Here is a 20262-nt window from a genome sequence, read left to right on the forward strand (position 1 = left end):
GTTTCGGAGATATTCGAGCGAATCGATTTCAACGAAACACCCTGTACACTTCCCCAGTGCGTGTCGTCGCGGAGTCCACGCAAACGAAAACGTCCCGCGCGCAATTACACGCGCGAGCCTTCCCCGTGAGAGGCTGCAATTAACTCGAAACCTCGGCCACGCGCGTTCCTGGCGATTCAGCAGTTAATCACCCAGGAAGTTATACGGCGTCGGGTCTCCATGTCACATCCATCCCCTTCGAGCGCTTTCCTGGCCCTACCTCACCGCCCCCGCTCCCCGATGGTTCCTCCCCCGCCTTCATTAGGGCAGTATTCATAAACAATCGCCGTTCCGGCCATTCCGGGGCGTCCACTACGTCCCTATTATCGATGGTTATCGGATGCAAAGTAAGCCAGCGATGCGGCGACCCGACTCTGATTGAGCCTCGTTAGCCACTCGCGTACTTTTCCGGGAGGGAAAATCCAATTTTCGGATTTATCGCGGGGTCCCGTTGCCGCTAATTGCCGTACTGCCGTGATTAGAGCCGTACACGAGCGCTCTCGCGCGTACCCGTCGTCCGTTGCCGCTTAACCGAGGCTTTTCGGCGCCGTCCGACCGGAAGACTAGAAATTCCGTATCCTATACCTACTACAGTAAAAACTCGATGAGAGTTGAATAAGATGTACCTTGTGAGAGTTTATACTTCATCCCCACCACTGGGGTGGGGAGATCGTGGAACGTACCAAGCACATAATTTACTGCACCCCCCTCCCCCGCCGACTCCCGTTCAACCACTTTTATTGCTGAAGGTCGGACTTCAGGAAGACAATAAATTAGTGGGGTGTTGAAACGATTTGTAGTGCACCGTGAAAGTTTTTAAGTTGATCCGAGTTTCAAACTCTCTTAGAGTTTTTGCTGTATATTACGTCAGGAACTATTCCCCACGTGGGCTTTTCCATCGCCACGAATCGTCGCGGTGACACGTTCCGTCGTAAAGTATGTCCCCGACGCTTCCAACGCGCCCGCGAACAGGCTGCCTTAAAATTATTTAATGGGAACCGTCAATTTTGATTCGGCCGGCGTCACCGTGCGGTTTCATTGAATTTTCGACGCCCCGAGTGGAGAGATGCCAGTGGATGCGGCGACGGCGTCGTTACGGGATATTCTGGTTTTAAGCGATCGATCGAGAATATGGAAGCGGTTTAGTATGCAGGTAACGTGGGTTATTTATAAAGTGTAGATAGTAATTGGGGAAAAGAATTCTTTTTTAAATAAAATGGACATGATAATGAACTTCGTTATTTTTTTATCGTTTGTCGATGTGTATTATAAATTTCTAAAAATTGTAATCTTGGCGGATTGCAGATGGGATAATGTATTCATCTAAGTAGTGTAATTAACACGTTGGGGACCATATGATATCAACTGTGTAAAATGTTTGCTGATGTCAACGAAATCTTTACTGGAACAGAATCAAATATTTATTATTTTGTTAAACTTATTACTAGTTGCACAGCTTATATTTTATATGAAATTCTTACTGCATAGAAAGTAACAGGAGATTATATAACAAATATTAAATGAACAGTTTTGGTCTATAGCGTTTCGAAAGGCAAACATCGTCGGCTCAAGTGTTCCGTCTGAAATATTTTAATGAAAGTCTGACAAAGCGTGCATTAAATTATTTGTAATAAGCGAAAATGTACAACGTTTGAGAATTGAACTCGAAACTTGAGTTTCTAGAGGAACGCGAGTAAATTCGGTAAGTTTAAGTTAAACTTCTAATTAAGTTCCATTTCAGGTTCTAGTAAAGGCTCTTTCTCGTTCAAGAAATGTTTCTGTAAGGATAATACTGTACAAAATAACTTCAAAGAACGGCAAATTTCGCAAACAAAATTCATCTGAGGGGTAACAATGATACTGAATTTCAAATATACATCTGTAGTTAACATCAACTTAATTGAATCAACAAAGTAACGAGGATCCAACAATATACGGATCAGGCTCATCAATTGCATCCAATTAAAAATTGAATGTAAAATACTACCACACTATCATTCAAGGTCCGTTTGGAGCTACAATTGCATGAAAGGGGGTGGCCACTTCGTTGAATTGAAACTTTACTACTTCGTATATGGGGGGCCCAGTACTTAAATAGTTCTTGAATTGTTACCTGACAAAATCGCGGAAGTTACCGCAGTAAGGAGCTGTTTGTCGGAAAAACAGTTCTCCAGCGAAAGGTGATCACGGAATCCTCGGTAGTTCTCCAAGTAGAACGTCTCGCGATCGTATCAGGAAATTGTCAAACGACTAAGGGGTGCAAATGGGTTTCTAGCATCTCCTTTCTCAACCGTGCGATCTACTTTCGTGTTGCGAAGCGATAACTCCCGGTGCAAACCGAGGGAATAAATCTTACTCTTACGGTCCGCGTCCGGACGCTATCGCTTACAATTAGCTACCATAAAATTTTACAGTGCCGCGTTCGCTCCGCTAGCTGGATAAAAATGTTAAAAGCTTGGGGCCGTTCGAATCGAATCGCCCTATCCAATGCACGGAAGCATTCGCACTTTGTGCCATGGATGTGAAACGTGGAATATTTTCTCATAACGTGATACTTGCATTATACGCCACAGAGTCAAATATTTTGACTACTTGAATACGATCGCTTCTATACCTGTGGATGTTCGTATAGTGATTCAGGAAACGGAATTACTGATTGTGTAATTAATTTTTTCACAGGAAATATGAACTTTTGGGGGTGATTCTGGAATATCCAGCTAATTCCTGCAACCCTTCGCATTTCTCAGTGAGCATTGAAATTTTAGGAAACCGCATCCTGTAACTCACGTACTCAAAATCGTGATTTCGGGCGATTAATGTTGCTTTCGCGAGCTTTGTTTCTATTTACGTTTCTCAATCCGGAGAAAGCGTTAACATTCCGCCAGATTACGTTCATAATTCCGGGCATACCTCAGGCACGGTGGGTACTTAGGCAGCCACAATTTAAGCCGTACCTTGATGCTTCTGGATTCATTATAATCCTATCTGAATCTCATAAATAAAATTTAGGTGCTCTAGATATTTTCGTTTACCTGTTAGTTCATCCAAAAACGTTTTAATGAATTATATAGCATTTTACGGGACGCATCGAATGGATATAATTTGATTTCAATAAATCTTATTTTCTTTTTAGATATCACGGTGACCTTGAGTTTTTTCAAGATCAATGCATCTTTTTTTAATACCAGTATGCTATAGGTCGCTGAATTTGTCATTCTATCGACTACAACGAGGTATTAAAAAAAAGGTACACCTACTTTGAAAAAACTCAAGGTCACCGTGATATTTAAAAAGAAAATAAGATATAATGAAATCAAATTGATCCATCCCATCCATCTCTGATACAATCAATAGATTGTAACGAATTAATTTAGATAGTAATTCTCACTGACTCACCCTGTATGTTAATATAACGATGTATAATTATGTGCAATAATTTTTTCAAAGTATTAAACTTGAAACATTGAGTTTTGCCCATGAAAACCAGGTTTCCAGACCACCGTGGGCGGCGTGTACCTCAGGTATTTCCGGTTCCCTGAAAGATGGAAGACGAGTCCGCGAGGGCACCGCCGGACCCGCCATATCGGCGAGGCTCGCGTGATCGAGCCGTGGCGGAGAAAACCGTTTCGTGAGCGCTAATGGATTAAGGCGGAAAACGCAGTTAAGCCGAAACCAATCCCTTATCTCTCATCTCGTAAGTGTATTGCGGCAGTGTGGCTCGGGGGCTCCTTTGTGAAATATCCTCCTTTATTTTTTATCCGGCCTCCTCGCTCCTCCTTCGCGAGGAGCATGGACGTATTCGCGCGCGCCGACGAACGAAGCGTTCGTGTCTGGCCGATCGGCGGTTTCGAAATTTTCTCTGGTATCGAAGGCACTCAACGTCTGCGGGGCCTCGATATTGCATTAACCGGCTGGCACGGCCGTGGGACGCGTGCAAACCACGGACGCATCCGTTTAATGGATTTCCCATTTTTGGTTTGTTTTTTTCGTCTCCGTTTAATAACGCGATTAAACTCGACGCTGCCGCGTCCTCGTAGCTCGTACAGTTTTCCGCGACGGTCGTGGCGCGCCAGTCAAGCAGTTTGCTTCGGTTAATCTATCGACCAGGAGAGCGATTCGATTTAAAACTCGATCCTTGGAAGTAATCGCGATTAATATTGGTGGTCGGATTGGTGGATTTAATTTTTGAAGGAGAGTTGATGATATTACGTGATAATTGTTTATTTCAGGTTAGGCACACTTTTTTTGAATAGGACGAGTGTCCTTTTAATACACCAACGACCGCAAGTGTATCTACGGGTCATTCCACGCCAAGCGATATATTATAGAGATATATTATACTTCATATGAAAATAGGGAGGGGTTAAGACTTAATCCTTTTTCCCTATTCTCTTCAACTTCGACCACCGAATTTATGCAACTGGAATATCATGACATTTATATTGCCGTTCTGCTAATTTGGAATAGCTATCAATCAGGAAGTAATTATCCATCGTTAAACCGATAAAATAAAACCGTCTGCCTGCATCAAACAAGGAGGGCATATTTTTCGTTCCATTTACCGTAAACGTACGCAAACCACGAAGATTATTACTGGAATAACAGACTGAACGGGATTTATCACCGATAAAATTCTCTTGACAGAGAAATGAACAAGTAACATCGTGAATAAACGTTCATCGAGATTACAGCCACGCAGTTTACGAACTCGTAATCTTCAAGACGAGATCATGTTGTTATGGTTGTTAATGCCCCGTATGAAATTTCAGTTAAAAGCTTCGAACGAGAACCCAAAGGATGGAATCGTGTTTTATTCGCGCTTTTATTCTTCCAAGGATATTAGAAAACGACCTGTCGTGAACACCGACGAGAAACGAACAGGCTTATCGTCGTGTCGTTGCGAAAAATTACAATCTGAGCCGTTCATTTCGACCCACGCGGATATCAATCCCCCGTGTGCTTCTCAACGAGCGGTCATTACCGGTAAAACGAACGAAAAAAAAAAAAAAGATGGTGGATTTATCGACAAGATGGTTAAGAACACGGGATACGAAAATTACAGTGTGTAGGCGGTTCGAGTCACAAATGTCCTCTAATTGCTACAATCGAAGTCAATGAACTCGATGCACGAACTTATACGCCGTACGCGAAAGGACTACTGAAATAAAATCTCATTACACGACAGGATAACGAAAGAATAATTCATTAATTATTGCCGGGAACCTTTAAACTCTTCCACGTACGTTTGATTTTACGAATGATTCAGTAAAGTACGGTGAAAGATTAAAAAGTAACATTGGTCGTATACATATGTATCTCTGGATCGTATGCAAGTTCAACCAGACCGTACAATTTTTCCACGATTTCCAGGGACATTTCACGTGGAGCTCTTTTGCGACGTTAAAAATCTTCTCGAATGTCAAAGGAGTCCGAATGACAAAGTTTACATCTCATTAACCTACATCGGCGAACCATCTGTGAAAAATGTGCAGAAACAGACGTACGCCGTACGTATCGCGAGACGGATCTACGATGGTTCTGGGGGTAGCGCAGGATGGATCTTATCCCCTTGTCGCGTCACCGACCAGGTGGACAGATTTAACGTCCCTTTCGTAACGATCCATTTTCACCACGTCATTCCTTCAACGCCAGCTCCGCCCAGGAGGGTCCGAAACGGTGAAATGAAAAAAAAAAACTTACAGTAATACATAGTAGCTATGACAACTGGGAACTTTCGTCTGCATAATGTTCAGCTGTTACATAATGCGTCGTGTCTTCTGCAGCTCGATAATGTCAGAGGGACGAAGAACTTTTGTGGAAATTACGTCAATCAGTGAACCTGTTAATTTTAAATTGGATGAAAGTATCCAGTGAATAGATAATACGTTAATTATTTCGGCTGTTCGTGCAAGATAAATTCTAGAACACACTGCAGCTTTGGTTTTTTTTCGTAGCAATGGTATACATAATTAGAAAAAATTATCTACTTGACATTACAATTCCGTTAAATCATTTCTCCCAGATGAGTAAAATACAATTTCTTCTATTACAAATAATGTATAGAATTACATATGTTGAATGGACATTTCCAGAGATCTAGGTCGACAGAACGGAGATCGTTCTTATTTCACGGCATCGTTGAAACACGATTCGTCTATAAAACTTTATTCCCCCGGCAAAGTAACACACACACAAACAACAGAAAAAATATATAACCATAAACGATTACAGAATCGATTCATATGCCCAGCTCCCAAAACTTCTGCTAAACAGAATTACAGATCTGCGCTACAGACCGGACAACGCGTTCATCTGTGAAAACATCCAAACGTTTCCATGACATTGGCCGGTTCTCCTCAATTTCAAAATAAATATGGCGGAGATAGTGGCCCACGGCTTCTGAGACCTCGAAATTGAGTCACTTCGGTGGCACGTATACGTCATGAAAATTCAATAGACAGCGTCCCCTTGCATATGTCCGGGTCGACGCAGGAGGAATAGAGATAGAGGATGCTCCAAATACGAGGGTGAGAAAGCTAGGGGGAGGGATCGAGCGCAAGGACAGAGAGAGAGGAAAAATCCGTCGGAGATGCAATAACGGCGCCATGGGGCTTATCCTGGGGATCTTTGTAACCTTGCGCGAAGCTTGCCCTTTGTACGTCCCTGCCCTCCGCCCCCTTTCGTGATCGACGACCTCTTGGCCACCACAGCCGCGTTCGAAACCGACCGACCGACCGCCCCCTCTGCCGAAAAGCCATTTCTACATACTCCTGTGGGACCGTCGAAAAGGCGCGCCCGGAATGGTCATGCGTAATAGCTTTTGCCCTGTCTTTGAAACCGGCCCCCGGGACTCTTCCGTCGTAATTGCGTTGAAAATAGAATTCCGGAGCGCGCATCCATCGCAGCCATGTCCCTCGGCTTCATTATTAATCAATGAGGCTTCCAGCTCTGGATGGAACACTTCGCCGTCATATTTAGGCTGTTTAATGGAACCGTCGAGGGAACAGCTCTTCACCCAGGGTTCGGTAATTTTGTATTTCGAACGGGCGATAAGTACCGACGAATGAATTTGTTTGTAAGTAACGTGACTAGGGTAGATGTCCCGATTACTGTCGGTGTCTCTCATACTACTACTTTATTTATTTTACTCGATAAAAACGTTGTGTATAAAGAACTGTGAAGAAGGAATTTTATTGGTAAATTGAGACTCTGATTTATATGAAAACAAAGAAATACATGTGTTTGTGTTTATCTGGTAAAAATTCATGTTGACAAATGAAAGTGCAATTTGAGCAATTTTATGTTTTTGAAATTTTGTAACGACTAAAGTCGAATTCTAAATGATAATAATATTAATAAATATTTGGCACATGAAAATATTTGAAAACTTTGAAAAATGCGATTAATTAAATTAAAAAGAAAAAGTACACATTACACCAGTGAATATTAAGTAAATAAATATTTCTAACCAACAGCATGAAAATTCCTTAAATATGAAACAGGGGATTGACTGACTCGTTTTTATATATCATTTTCATTCACTAGTACGTGTTCATTTACCGGTGCATCCACCCTATGCATTTTGAAAATGAAGCTGTAAATAAACGAACTTTACTGTTACATCACAAATCGTACGTTTCTTTTCTCCACAAACATTTCACCTGTAAATTACATGTCCATTGTAATCCTTTGTTTCCAAAACTCGCGTCCGCCTTCGAGAATCCGAAACGAATATGTAGTACGTGCAAGGGCAAAACAAAAGTTTATTCGCGGGGATCGATAAAACAAATTCCGAGAGGGATGGAAATTTTCACACCGACGGAAACTCCATCAATTTCTTCGATTTTCTGGACGTTCTGCGCGAGTAAAACGGATCGACGTCGGTGGATCCATAACTCGGTCCCAGGCGCAAAATTCCGTGATCGTGGAAAAGGGGGGTGGGGGACGGAGAAATTGCAAGAATATCGTTCTTTTGAATCAGAAACTCTCGACTGACTTTGATTAAAAACCCAATCGTGGGTGATAACCACTGATCGGTACAACTGGATACAGTATGAGCCACACGGGCTATGATATTTCAAAATCGCCATCTTTGCAAATAAACCGTTTCGCTACTTGGCAAAGGGTATCAGTACTAAATTTTTCTAGTTCACACGATGCTAGCTCACTTTTTATACTTGTATAATTCAGATAGTAATACAAAATAGAAAGCGTAAATCAATGAGAAATTTTGATGAATAGAACATATAAGTACAACGAGGAATAATAAATAGATTTATATGTATTGATTTAATATAATTCATTAATTGATTCAATGTATGTACAAATTGAAATTATATCTAGGCAGAATAATACATAAATACAAATATAAATAATTTTTAAATTTACTACAAGACTTATAACAAGTTGTTTGCTGCAATAATGAAATTTCAGATGATGTAGAACGCATTTATAAATTATTTGGTAAATATTTATAATAAAACAGCCACCTCCGATTTCGATAATTTTTTAATGGACATATGTTGTCAGTCACCTTCTAAGTGACCATCAGAAAGTGTCAGTCATCAAATGTTTGTTTATTAAAAGGTTATTAAGAGAACAACGATACCTTTTTCTTAAACTATCTCTAACCAACCCTGAATGACTTTTTCCTTGAACTGTCTCTGCTCACTCTAAATAACTTTTTTTTTTTTCTTGAAGTTTGTTTAACCAAGTTTGAAACATTATGCTGATCCGGAACACCTACACTTTTTTTGACAAGAACTTTTTTACAAACAGTGACCGCCAACTAAAACTTTCCCAACATTACTTAAGCCGATGACCTTACCTTACATATTGAAAAGTCATCGAAATCGGAGTTGACTCCTTTATTGTAAATATTTACCAATTATTTTTCCATGCGAATTGACAAATCTCACTTAGTTCCAATTCCATTCGCCAAATGCCGAAACGATTTTTTCTGAAAGATAACGATTTCGAAATATCACAGATCTGAGCTACGCTGAGATACCATATACCGTATCCAGTTATACAGATCAGTGAGGGTAACGCTCTCTCTTCTCCCGTTCCGAATCGTCCCTGGGCTCGCGTGTATCGCGCGAATACTTTGTGCGCGCACGCCGGCTTATCGTACGCGAAATTACGGTGCATTTAAAGTCCCGCATTCACGACAAATGTGAATATGGGCTCTCGTGACAGGGGCCACGGGGCTGCTCCGCGATATTTCCGCAGTAACGATGCACAGACGTCATATATCCGGTTTTCGTTCAACGTCCGCCTGTCTCTTTCGTCTCTGCCTCTTCTCCCGCCCACCCATGGTTTCTATCATTCCCGTCGTGTGACACGCGGAACTTCGGAAAAAAAAAAAAAAAAAAAAAATACACGCTCTTCAATCAGAGAAATGCGACTCTGATAGTAGATACGCCCGGGGAGTTCGCGCTCGATAATACTAACTGCAATTACAGAGCGGGCATGTCTCCTTAGCATTCGCGGACGGTTCGAAAGCGGAAGGATATAGAATTTCTGGGCTGACACGACATTGAAAACGTCCAATAGAATCATTACGATTATTAGCACGCAGGAAAATAACGGGTGGCGACACGTTCGATGTCTCTTGGTTCGAGGAACTGACAGAGTGTCATGAAATATTCAGGGATATATTCTCATTTCCAATTACCTATGGTGGGCTCTGTCAGGTGGTAATTATGCGGATGAATTCAATAATAGAACCGTTCCTTCTGACAGCTTCCTAATGATATCTTTCGAGATCGAAGACAAGCAATGTCCCTCCGGCTACACATCTCACTTAGAGTTTCCACTCGTTAACGATCGCTGTCCGGTGTTCTGTTCGACGGGGACACACCGTAAATATCCTCCGTATCCCCATAGGAAAAGGTTCATGACAAACGAGGACGAATCCGTTCATCGAAAAGAGGATCGGCTGTAACCCGATGTGTAGGATCCATTGGAAACGTGGTTCAATTACGAGAAACAACGTCCAGAGAGATGGTATCGAAAGAACGATGGCGAATCAAACTAATTGAAACAAATTCGTGTACAACCTGCCCCACCCCCAAATGCATATCCAACGTGAAGGCAATTAATACTCTTTGCGCAGGGCTGACAATACACGGCGACGGCGTTCGGTCACTCTCTCTCTCTCTCTCTCTCTCTCGCAGAAAAGACAAATAACCAGCTGTCCGTGGAGCTGTACATATGCCGGACCTAAATCAGAGCTACAATATGCGTTACGCGTATATCCGATGGATCGTCCAATGAGATATACGGCGTTCACGCACACGCGCTCACATCCGTCCGGGAATCCGGTTATCTGTCCGTGTCCTGATTGGGCCTATCAGCCAGGGTGCAGCAGCACCAACAACACCGCGTCATTCACGCATTTCGTATGCGAGCCCGGCCGGTTCTTTGATCTTTCGCGATTTCAATCCAGTTACAGCAGACCAGAGCACGCCCATGAAGCTTCTCCATCCGCTGCTGTCCCCTATCTGTCCCTTAACAGAGAGTGCCGCGTCTGTCGCCCAACCCCCTCTCCAATTCATTTTTTTTTTCTTTTTTTTATTCCAGGACAGTCACTCAGCCTGGAACCAGGGCTGGTTCAGAGCTCGATGAAATGTCTCTACGGATTGTATTCACACCCCGGGGGGATCGCCCGTACGTATGTAACACGGGACACAACTTTATTCGTTCGTTCCGCGAATCGGACACGGATCGTGGCTGGCTGAACATCGGCCGCATTCATAGACGGATTCGCCACGGTCCTCGATCCACGGGGTTTGTGCGTAAAGTCTGCAGACGGGAGCGCATCGTGATTGGATGTGCTAGGGGTTGGTTCGTAGGGTTCGAGAATATGTTAAACTGTCGTGAAGATCGGCGAAGATAACGCGATTCCGCATGGCGTGTAGACAGAGATCGACGGGCTTATTACAGTTTCAGGGTGGATATAGTCTGATGCGGGACACGTTTGGAATGCTTGAGAGAATACAGTAAATTCTCCATGAGTGCTTGAAGGCTTATCGGCAACTGACAAGGAAAGCTCCCCAGGTATAATGATGACCTTTTAATGAGGTTTAGCGCAATTATAGAGGTTAGAATTCTGTGAATTTAATATTCAGTGGCGAGCAGGTTTCGAAAACTCACAGAGAATTTGCTGTTACAGTTTGAAGGATTGTATGAAGCGTTCACAGGTCAATGCGAGTACCTCCACTTTTTTGAATCTATTTCAAATTCCAGTGAAAGCACTGGTGTTTGCGATTGGTCCAACTGTGCCAAGCGATTGACGCTTAACTTTTTATATTTAAAATTTCTTTGGTCATTTTTGTGGAGTACATTCCTTGGACAAACGAACGGATCATAGAAGCATTAGAGTTAAAGTGGCGAGGGTTAGTCGCTGGACTAGACTTGACGCAAATATGCAAAACCTTGCTAACCTTCTAGGGGTCTCTAAACTTTCGAATCTTTCGAGACTGCCGGGATTCTGTGAAACTCTGGATAGCTTCGAAATTCTTTTTATCTCTCGTGAACCTTGGAACCCACAAATCTTCCCTAACCATAGGGACCCTCGTAACTTCTCGAGTCCATGGTACCCTCTACAAAACCTTCTCAAATCCCCTGAATCCTCCTAACCGTTTGACATTTTTCTATGTCAGCTGTATTATAAAGACGGTTAGTGATGTCTCTATTGCGAGTCGAAAGTGAAGGTTATCTGTATTTGTCTCAGTGAAGCTTGTATAATATCAAAGTAAACGAACATGCTGTCATCTCTATCAATGATATCAATTTCGATCCGTGGTGGAAGCTATATTCGCACGGTGTCTTTAGATGCAAGCAAGCTTGTTATTCCTGGGTAAATCCGAATTAACAATATTAATATTGCTTCTGTAAATTTTAACAGAGATAGTGACTTTCCTGAGCGATATCCTTCTTAACAATCATCTAAAAGCGACTTGTTGCTCACTAGATCACAATTACTGGATTTGGCGGTGATACCTTAAGAGCTCCATTTACCATACAAATTACTTTTTTGAAAAAATTACTACATTTGTACTAGTCTTAGCGGTGTTTCAATTAAATCCACTTCCTATCAAGTCGAAAGTTTTCTATGTATCTTTATGAAGTGTGAAGTGTTCTTGGTCATCTATATTCAAACCAACGATACGATAACGAAACTTTTTAGTCGTTCCTAAGAACCCCACGACACAGTCCCGCGAGTTGTGTTATAACATGCACGTTGACCACTGACTTAATTACGATCTGGTTATCCTCGTTCGATTAATCACGATGTTGCGCCGTGCAAACAGAGCCAGTACCCGTTACCGCGAATGAAAACACGCATAGGTCGAAAAAAACCTGCGCGGCTAATTTCATTATAATATATAATTTACCTTGCGACTAATGCTCGACGTCAGACTTCAAAAGACGGTCCTTCTACCCAACAGTGAAATGTAAAATCGTAAAAATTTGCAACAAACAGTTTAACAGAATTTATCGTTGCCAGTCTAAACAGAAACAACGATCAAGTAGAAATAGTGGATCAAAACGAATAAAAGAAGGGACGATAATCTAAAACATCTGCGGAGTAACCACGAAGCGTACGAGAATCCCAACGGACGAAATTACTCATCTGTCGAAACGGACGTCAGATAAGCGCCTAATCGCACGAGTGCGATGAGCCTCGCAGTGTAGAGACCCGGGAAGCAGATTTTTCTCGTCCAACCACCAAGTGTCTAGTGTCCTACACCCTCTGTTACGCCCTTTGCCCCCGTAATTGGCGTGACGATGCGTAAACGTGGCAGCCATCGCCAGTTTCGGTATACACAAAATCACGGGGGCTTCTCGTTCCGTTTCGGAATCAGGTTTTCGCGGTTGGCTCTGTTTTATCCGGTTAAAAGGTCCGGTTTGTGTGTGTGTGTCTGGTTATTCGACACATCGGCCGTGTCACGTTTACACCGCTGCTGCATACGACCCCGCTTTCAGTTGCAGTCCATTCAAATTGCATTGTTTACGAACGAGCCTCGCGCGCATTCATCAAGTCTACTGTTTTTCGCGACGAGTTAATCATCGGCCATAACCAATTTTGAATAAATATTCCCGTGTTCCTAATTCTTCCTCCAGGAGAGATACGTCGGTGAAGGTCGGACACAAAATCGTTCTTGCTGGGAACCCCACGCTGGCTGTAATTTAAATTGTAATCCCCGCGAATCTGCGAAATCAGCGCAACGCGGCCAGCCCGTTCTGCAAGGTGTCCGGTGAAACACGAAATTGCTGGAATAAATTGAGACAGGCCGACCAATTCGGTGGCCAAACACCGGAGGAACTTAAAATGTCGACTGTGCGTTAATGAATTTTCGTCCTTTCTGTTCGATAAACCCCTTGAGCGTGTTCAGAAATGCTGCACGGTGATTCGAATGGAATTAGAAGCAGAAGTCTAGTCCGACGAAGGACGTAAATGTTCTTGTGGTGAAATATTTCCAACTACCGCGTTTTCGAATCTGTATACAAACACTCGTGCTCTTTTCTTCTGTATCTACCTATTTTAGTTTGTAAAAATCAGGTAGATACAGAAGAATAAGGCTGGACAACTCGGTTGCAACTATCGTAACTATAGTAAATCCTCGAGGAGTGTTCGAAGGCTCCTAAACATTAAACATTAAATATTTCGTAAACTAATGGCCATAGGCGGCTGAAAGATATATTACACATTCATATTTTTACACATTATTGGCAATTTCTATGGCAAACAGGCACCACTTTGAACATCTGTAGCCTTGAAATAAAGCAACTTTATCCTTTGAAATTTTTCCACACGGCAATAAATAAGATAGATCCGTAGGAGATCCTATTTAACTGGTACGGCTCAACAGAAATATCACCATTTACTGAACAATAATTTAGGTCACCGGTCGATTGCTTGTCATAACGTTTACATGTAAATCCAATTTTCAACGTAACTCCCGGGTGACAAGCCAGACGGTTCGTTGCGTAGTCACAGAAAAATCCGCGCAGGGAATACCTGGGCTACCTAACTCTGAAAACAGCACGGTCCCGTGACGCTGGTCGACCTGGAATCGTGGACCGCGGCGAATTTGGCAATGTTCCATAACCGATACGCGGAGTCTCGGGGCCGCTATCTGAAAGCGAACCGATTCGTAGCGCAGAGAGATCGTTATCCAATCCTATGCGTACGTCGCCCGTCCCCGTGGGTAATAAAACACTCGTACATGAGTCAAAGACACTTTCCATGAAGCTCCCCCTCCCCAAACAACGAACGATGCGCGCCTTTTGATTTTTCCACCCCTCGGTGTGCTACTTATCGAAAGATCTACCATTCGAAATAGGCTATTTATGGTCAGAAAGGGTGGGTAGACACTCAGACCTCTCTCTTCTACCCCCCTGCGCTTATCCAGTGATTCGAGGTCTCTCGCCGTGTGTTCCCGTTGCCTGTTCGCCCTTCGACACGGAAGAGATCGTCCTCTCTCGTCCGATAAATCACCGACGTTTCCGTGAGAAGTACGCTACCCAGCCGCTGTCTGTAATGCGTCCGGCGGATCGTTGGGATTTTTACGATCACAGAGGCCCGATGGTGTCCTCCAGATCGGCTCGGTTTCCGGTCCAGTGTCCCAATCCCCTTTCGAAATGTACCCTGACTGTTCTCGAGGTATACACAAGCGGGGACGAATTGGGATATCGGTTGTTCCGAGATTTATGAAGCGGGGACTGTCATTTACGTGTTCTCAAAGGTTTACTGACCTTAAAAATAAAAAACTGTTCTGTACCTAAGACCTACTGGCCCTAAAGTGGAAATTATTCTGTAATTTTGTGGTCACACTGGTCTCTTTGGTTGGTTTACGAACACTGTCTGCCTACGATAGAATTCTACTAATTGGTTCTTTCGAATAGAACGCAAAGCAAGACCCTCTTTGCATACTGTTGGAGGAGCTGCTTCTGCCCTGTGTAGGATTAGGTTTGAAGGTTTTTTTTTCAAGTGCATATTTACGTGCAAAAGCTAACTCTACGGTTGATGGAGGATACGTATGATTCGTAAAAATACAAGATTAATCGCGATCGCTTAAAAATATTGTAATATCAAATCTTCGTAAAGTTAGCTGAATTCTATCATAAAGCTACCGCAAAAGGTTGTTTCAAGTGAAACAACATGCGAAAGATTTATTCTAAAACGTTCGATCCACCTCCATCCCCAAAGACAATTAAACGATCTCTGCTTCATTTTGACGAAATAGAATTTCAGAAATAAACCAATAAAATATAAGTTCCATTTTTCTGCACCGCTAATAATACTCGTATTACAAATTGTCAAACTCCGTGTGCGCGCGCGTTCCACCATAGAACTCGGTTGTCGGCGGCCGTGCTTGAATTTCGATTGAAAAGCTCACCGGTCCGGAAATCGAGCGGTTATAATAGAATGAAAACGCAGGCATCAAACCGAAATGACGCGTCCCGAGACCGTTGACGGTGGGGGCCATTTTCACGGAAAAGTAGGGCGCAGCAATCAGCCCCGACGGCCGTGGACGGGCGAAAGTGTTTTCGCAGGCAACTACGTGAAACTCGTTCAGCCGTGAGGAGACCTAATCCGACTTGGGAAAGGGGTGGAGAAGGAATATCCTCAGCCGAAATCCCGTGGCGGCCACGCCATCCGAGGACCACTCAAACGTCAGAACGATTCTTATTTGCGATTCTTCTCGTCCAGGCAAAAAGGGGCGATAGAGTCGACACCCCAGGATCCCCGTCAGGAATCCTCGCACCCCCTTTTGGCAGCCTGTCCGCCTCCCCTGGCTCCGATTCATCCCCTAACCGAGCTAATAAGCAACCCCCAAAGAGACGTCGGCCAGCAACTGTGACATGTATATACCGACGCGGGGCGCCGGAGGGCAATTTGCATTCATATTCGGGATGGTAATTAGGCCGAGGGCACAATAATCCTGATACTTGGACGGTGCACCGTGAGCCCCGAATGGATTCAGTATAATCGAGAGCTCTGACTTTAATAATAATACTGTGGCCTGGAGGAAGGGTGTGCGTAGCGCGACACGGGACGGCTCCAGCGATATATTATTTGGAACTTAACGAAACCGCACTCGAATCGCGCGGACTCGCCTCCCTGACGTATCGACTTTCGTTTTTCTATTGTGCTCGACACGAGAATTTGCATTTCTGATGCGATTTTCGTTCAATTCACGGAGATGATCCATCAATTCACCGCGATCCGATCGGTGACGGGAATACACACTTTGAGCCATCTGTGGGACTGTTTGCTTGGGACGATAGAGATTCGGTTTAGGGGACGATACACTCTGTCTGCACCGGCTAAATATTTTCCCTCGGAATATATAGTTTTCGTCTGAACCGATGGTATGATCTTTGATAGTGATCGTTTGTTTTGATTGTCCTATGCACGTGCTATTTATGTGGATACCCGGTAACGGGGTCCAAACTGGGCTGTTACGAATAGTCGAATAATTCGAAGTATTCGAAATATTCGGATTATTGAAAGTTTGGAATTCACTGAATATGAATCTGAATATAATACCTATATTTTTTCACACTTTATCGTGAAATTCTGTTAAAATTGGTATTTACAATTATTTGTTTTTCAAACGTGAAATCTGAAAATATTCGAAAAATTATTAGTATTCAAAATTATTCGAATTGTTCGAATATCCGAATGCTTACAGTTCCAGTACAAACACGGCCCTCGAACGCCAACGAAACGCGTGAATCGAGAATGGGAAAAAGCGTTCGTATCTTCCGATTGCCGAACGCGCGCGTGCCATTCAGGTCCGGAAACCGAGCTGTGTCCAACACACTCGTGTCTAAATCCCATCGGGCAAAAAAAAAACCACTACCACGAGCAGCAATTGTAAAGCGCCGTGTAACGCGTGGCTCGTACACCACGATTGAACATCATTGAGCTCCACTTACTACGTAAATATACGTGCAACGTTTTGCGAACGCCGAGAGAACAACAACACGAAAACTAGGAACTGATAGAGAAAGAAAGACAAACGCATTGGATGGCGCTATTTTTCCAGCGTTACAATTCACGATGTTTCGAGTACCGATACGTGGATCCGATTTGATCCTAACTGCCGGAAACGAGGTAACGAGCGCATTCGAATACGTATCGCTGAAATACACGCGTAAAGTTAATCGCCCGCATCGAAAATTACGATTTCATATACACGGCTTCGTCGACGCTCCATGGGTGTACCATCAGGGATCGTATTCCCGAAATCGTTGAACGAGTTTCGCAATATTTCACAAAAATCCATCAACGCGCAGAAAAAAGAAAAGAGAAAACGAAGAACCGTTTCTGTCGTTTCGGTATTTTTTCGTTAACGAACGGAGCACACGATTTCCGTGAGTTTCGCACGGACGAAACGTAAGGAATGAGTTGGAATACTTGGAACGAGCACGCGACGTCGAAACCCCGAACAGTGGATGGAATTAGGGGCGATATATCCCAAATAGAAAGTGACTCGTAGGTCATTTTCGTAGTCACGTTTCATCGTGTAATTCGACGAATCGTTAGGAAAGAGATTCGGTGGATTGGGAAGCATGGACAAACCCCTCTGATCGAGAAAATTCGCGACCCCGTGCGGCGAAACAAGCCAGAACGCGTGATTACTGGCGGGGGTTAATAATGGCTCGAGGATCGGCGGGCGAGGTCTCGCGATGAAAAATGTCGCGACGTGGAACAGGTCCACGCCCCACAGCATACGGACCGTCAGAAGCGATTTAAGGGTGGCGTCGGGGCCACGGGTCGAAGTCAAATAGAAACCCCGTCGCGTTGAAATACGACGTTGGAACATCCCCCTTCCCATACCCCTCACGACCCAGCACGATAATGGACGAAGCGGGACATGTATCTCCATATAGGGGTGCAAGGCAAAACGATGGACAATTCGCCGCGTGCAACCCGAGAGAAGGAAATATCTTATAAATTATGGTTACAGGAATTTTTATTCCGGCGGAATATACGTCACGATGAAATTCGGACCGATGAGCACTATGAATCTCTGTGGTTGAAGCGACGCTGAACGAAACACACGGGATGCTGGTCTCGTCGAAATGTATTTAGTTTCCCAGTTCTTTTTTTAAATGGAACTTCTCATTTTAATCAGCCTGGCGTAATAGTTGAGATCAAGACCAATCCAGTGACCTATAATAGTGTGACCTTTATGTGACATTCAGAAAAATCATAAATGGAACTTCTCATTTTAATCAGCCTGGCGTAATAATTGAGATCAAGACCAATCCAGTGACCTATAATAGTGTGACCTTTATGTGACATTCAGAAAAATCCACAAATGTATCAAAGTAAATTTAAATGATAAAACTATGATAGAGGGATACGTACAAGAATGTATCAATGTTGGTAGACATCACTTTGAGCATTTATTAAAATAAATATTCTGCAAATCAAAAGCAAGTGAGATACTAAAGCTGCTCACGTTAGATGGGATTGCCTGTATAATGGATAATCAGAAATATACTCCTCCTAATAATGACAAAACAGAAATGTATGTTAGTATTTGTACATATAAAGAGTGTTAGAAGACATTTCTTCAATCTTCCTTATGCAATTAGGAGTTTATTACTACGTTACAACCCTCATAACCAAATAATTATGATTCACGTCCCTTTCTTATTACCTCAGAGAGAAAGTGCAAAAAGAATTAGGCGATCGAAACCACCCTGTACACGTTGTGTCGTGTCCCTGCAACGCGCAGTAACGAGAAGGGAGAACAGGGAGGATGTCTTTAGGGGACGAACCTTTGCGACATTATGTATCACTTAAATACCCTCCCGACGACAAATAGCCTGACTCATGGGATTTTATTAGGCCACCGTGAACACATTCTATCGCGAAATAATGGCGCCTACGGAGCCTGACGTCCAAACCATACAGTATATTGCACACGCGTGCATACATGCATGATATATGCATGTAGACTACCGCTGAAGAGCTCGACTACCCTACTTAAGGACACGTGAATTTCCTGTCGAATGACGTCACTTCCTAACCTTCCTATAAATGTCAACTACAATGAACAATTACCAATTAAATTTCTTACTTTATGTTAGTAACAAAGTATCTATTATTTTAGTAACAAGTTCGCCAATAGCCTGATCTAGATACAATCACTATGTGTATTTACTTACACAGCAGGTACAGTGTATTTTCTCGAATGAAGGAATTACAACAGAATATTTCTTGAAGTCAGCTACTGTTTTGAAAATTTTTGTCAGTAATATGTATTCTGTAAGACAGTGTAAGATATGAACTGTTCATTTGCCAAAGTGATGAAGTCCACAAAAATAGTCAAAGAAATTTATTTTAAATATACAAAGTTAAGCACCAATCAAATGCTTCAAAAATTGAAGTTAGTTATTTTGGCTTCTGAACAGTTTATATGTATATTTATAAACACCAAACTTCTCATACTTGAGATTCCTTTCACCCTTTACCGTTAACGCTACAGACCTACCAAAGCAGTGAAAATTACTGATTATCACATTATCATAACAATGACTAAAACATCACAACATTTAATTTTAACATGCAACACTTCAATTTTTTTTTTTTTTTAATACACTTTTATTACAGTATGGGAATAAAGGAATGACATGTTCTATAAATTTAAAGTATTTTCAAAGGGTTGTCTCGTTTGTCATATCGACAGAAATAAATCTACCTTCATCGACGGTAGTTCTGGTGTTAAAACTTGTCCTATAAAAATCAAATAACTTCGTTTCTTGGATAATAGATGGGGTAACAGAAGCTCGACTTATTAGAGAGTAAAGCTTAATCGACATTAGCGTACACGGTTTATGGTTACACTCGAGATCGCAAGTCAGATTTCCAGCCGGTTGGGGTGGATCAAACGACGAATGGCCAGTAAAAGTTTAGGAGAAATCAAGGGGCAGATGAATTAGTTAAGACCTCGTTTTTTCATGGAATTCAGGCACGGTCTGGTTTAGTACGAGCGGTGGCATTCGGAGTAATCGGGACTGGGGAAAGAACACCGGAAATGGCTGCTTTTGTGCACCACTCGTGGATAGAAATTATGGGTCGACGGTAGAAATTGGAGAACGTTTGTCGTTTCCGTGCTTGATTTAAGCGCTCCCCAGCCCCCAGCGCGCGATCCTTCCAAGCGTACCCGTCCGAATCCGCTGTTCTCGTCG

The sequence above is a fragment of the Dufourea novaeangliae genome, unplaced genomic scaffold (assembly GCF_001272555.1).
Source record: "Dufourea novaeangliae isolate 0120121106 unplaced genomic scaffold, ASM127255v1 scaffold124, whole genome shotgun sequence".
Classification (NCBI taxonomy): domain Eukaryota; kingdom Metazoa; phylum Arthropoda; class Insecta; order Hymenoptera; family Halictidae; genus Dufourea; species Dufourea novaeangliae.